Below are 3,487 nucleotides of genomic sequence, written 5' to 3' on the forward strand. Positions count from 1 at the left end.
ATTACTGGAATATTCATTTCATTTTCTAGATTTGGAAAATTTTTGCTGTGTTTTTGATTAAAGTTTTAATGCATTTGGTGTTTTCTTCTAATCTTTTCTGATTTGTTCTAATTCTTAGTTTTTTTTTTTAATAGATATCTAGTAGCTGTTATATTCAGCTTTCATTCTTTATAATTTAAAGGTGACAGGTCCTTGGAGAAAACATGTTACCCACACCTTCAGTAGTGCAGCAATGACAGGAAGCCAGTAGCTACTCCACTTAGCTACAAGAAACCTAATTTCACAACCCGCCCCCACACAAGACTTGCTGTACCTGACACAGCCCTGTTTATCAGCCAGTCCTAGACGCATCACTCATGGGACTCTAAAATTTTCCTGCTCCCCTACCTAAATTCCCCTATAACCATGCACACCCTCTTCTCAGTGCTAACAGTCTTTTTCCTCTCAGCCCATCTGCACCCAGGCTACAAAAAACTCATTGCATGTTCTTAGATTTTGCCTGCCTCAGTGCTCTCATGATACTTCCAAAGAGTATCATGATCTACTACATTAATCTTGTCTTTAAATACTAGCAATCTCTCCTTAGATGGGTCACATCTGCTGTTCCTACATTCAATTGAATAGTTTATATACAGGATTTTTTTTATTCCCTTTCACAATTGCCAATTATTACTAAAGTGGTTATTTATATCTTGCATTTTATTCTTGAATTCAATAATGTTTGTGTCTTCTCTAAGCTCATTGAATATCTTATTTAAATCCTTTATCGGTTTTATTTACATTCTCTTTGGATTTATTAAACATCTTATGAAAAATGCATAATGCTTCATGAATTTGTATTCCATATTTGTGCAGGGGCCCTGCTGATGTTCTTCGTATCATTCAAATTTTAGTATATGTGCTTGCAGAGAAAGCACAATAAACCTTTTACTAAGCCTTGATTGCCAATTCATACTTGAAGAAGGACTATTTTTTATTACATTTCTAAGAAGTCTGCCACTAAAACACAGTGACCTACCCTCACCTTTTGTCTCTGTTTCCCTTCTGCCTATTTGTGCCTTTGGAAAAGAACCAGCATCATAACATTAACAAACTAGTGAAAAAGAAGATGCAGACTAGAAAGATTCTTATTTTTTAAAATTAGATATTATTCTATGGAAATACATTCTGAAGAAATTATATTTATCTTCTTGCAAGGCAAAATTATCTCTAATCAGTTAATGGCTCATATTTTGCAGAAGAAACAATGTTTCTATTGGCCATAGCCCACCAGAGTGTAATTTACTCTATTTCATCAGTTGGGTCCTGAACATTTCAGTGTTATCTATTCTTTCTCTAGCCATTCACTTCATACAAGAAGGTATCACAAATGATTTAGGTGAAATGTTGCCCTTAATTACATTGTAACTTAGTGAATTATATTTTTCCTTGTACTATTTAATGGTAGTGACAAGTTAGAATGCAGGTACATTATTTTTCTCTTGCATATCCACTACTGCACATTCTGATTCGGGTTTAAAAATAACAATGTAATGAAAGTATTGATAACTTTCAATCCAAAATATATATGTAGTTTAAAACATTTCCTCTATATTCTAATAAGATGATTTAAAAATCATAGCTTTGGAAATCTAGATGTTGTTAATTAATATGACAGACTCTGTTATTTCAATAATGTCCTCATACATAAGAGGATAAGATTGACATTTGTTTTTATTCTATTTAAAAATATGAGGAACAAGAGTAAAATGATAAATATACTGAACATCTTGTTTAAACTTCTATTTAATCCAGTGCCTAGATTTTATTTGAAGAGTATTCTTTCAACAATAAAATAATTATTTAAAAGAAATAAATTGTGAGAATAACACATAACACTCAGCTTTTCCCTCCTCAAGTTTCTAAGAGATTCTGAGTTGTCTTTCTTTTTTCTTCTGGGCATGAAAAGATAAGCCCCTCTGACTTCCCCTTCTGCTCATTTGTTTCTTCAGACTGTGTCTGTTCGTGGAGGGAATAGAAAGCATCAGAAAGCTTAGAAAGTAACATATATTAGCAGTGCCTGATTATTACATTTTCTGCCTGATCAATAAGGAATCATGCTATAACTCATACTCTTCAGTATTATTGGGGCATTTTGGCCAAAAGGAGAGAGAGGAAAAGGTAGTATTTTTTAAAGTTTCTATAATGAGATAATTTTAGACTCAAAGAGCTGTTGTACAAATAATAATGTTGCTATTTATTTCAACCAGTTTCTGCTTCTGGTCATGTGAACACCTTAGATAATCATAAACTACCAAAACTAAGAAACTAACACTGAACATCATTAACTGAAATAGAAAACTTAGTTGAATTTTAACAATCTTCTTGTACTGCTGTCCTTTTTAAGTGTCACAGCTCTTTCTTTCATGCGTCAGGTCTATTTAATTCTCTCCCAAGACTGCTTCAGCCACTTCCTCCATTCCCAGTCACGCACTCTTGAAAAATACTGGTCATTTAGTTTTATAATGTCTCCAAATTTGAGTTTTTCTGATATTTTCTCTTAATTTATTGAACTTAGGCATTATTTAGGAATATATCTCAGAGCTATATGTCTTTCTAAATACATCAGATTAGGAAGTATTTGTCCCGGTGTCTTAGTACTAGTGATGATTTTGACCATTTCACAAGAGAGGCGCTTAGTAAGACTCCCAACTCAAAAGTTATGTTACACCTTTGTTGTTACTAAAGATTTTGTATAACATACATTGAGATAAAAATAAATATCCTGTTTCTTACTCATATCCACTAATCTGCATTCTTGGGTGAAATGGTGATTTTCCAGCTTTTGGTTTATTTCCACCATTAATATTTGATTTGAAATTCCTCTATTGGGAATTTTTTCTATCCTTCTATATTCATTCACATATTTTGTTGACTATTATATCATATGGACCGATACATTTTTAAATTTTATGTAGTCAGTTGCAATTGAATACTAAAATGTTCAAAGTTTTCCAACTGTGGCTATTAGGGACCATTTTAGGACATTTTAGCTCCTTTCCTTATATTCAGGCACTCTAAGGTCCTTCATAATCATCTTGTTTTTCCTCTGCTCCTCTTCAGTAATCAACTATTATCTAAAGAGGCCAAACTTCTTTATTATGAAGAATGGTATTTAGATAATGGAGAATGGTATTCAAACTCTGAATCATAGATCATGAACTCATTGCTGCAACATTGTTACTGCTGGAATTTATCAGTGCATAAAATGTGATAGGTAGATAGAAAGATAGTCAAATGGAAATATGTGAGTACAGAAGACATTTTGTGCATAGATGCATATATTTTATGTACTTACATATAATATACAAATATGATAGTTTAAGAATGCTTAATCCATATCCCTGTGGAATAAAAATTCATCAACTAGATTACAGTAATTCTGTAGGGTTTTTTTTTAATTTAATATACAAAGTATTTCACCAAAATTTCTCCCTGAAATTATTTA

General features: G+C 32.1%; 1 non-coding gene across 1 annotated transcript; it reads right to left on the bottom strand.

The window, feature by feature from the left end:
* Positions 1–810: 810 nt before the first annotated feature.
* Positions 811–917, bottom strand: LOC117286114. The gene has a single exon (XR_004517224.1). It is a non-coding gene; the product is annotated as a U6 spliceosomal RNA (small nuclear RNA).
* Positions 918–3,487: the final 2,570 nt, after the last annotated feature.

The sequence above is a fragment of the Fukomys damarensis genome, unplaced genomic scaffold, assembly GCF_012274545.1.
Source record: "Fukomys damarensis isolate Sample0158 unplaced genomic scaffold, DMR_v1.0_HiC HiC_scaffold_14, whole genome shotgun sequence".
Lineage (NCBI taxonomy): Eukaryota > Metazoa > Chordata > Mammalia > Rodentia > Bathyergidae > Fukomys > Fukomys damarensis.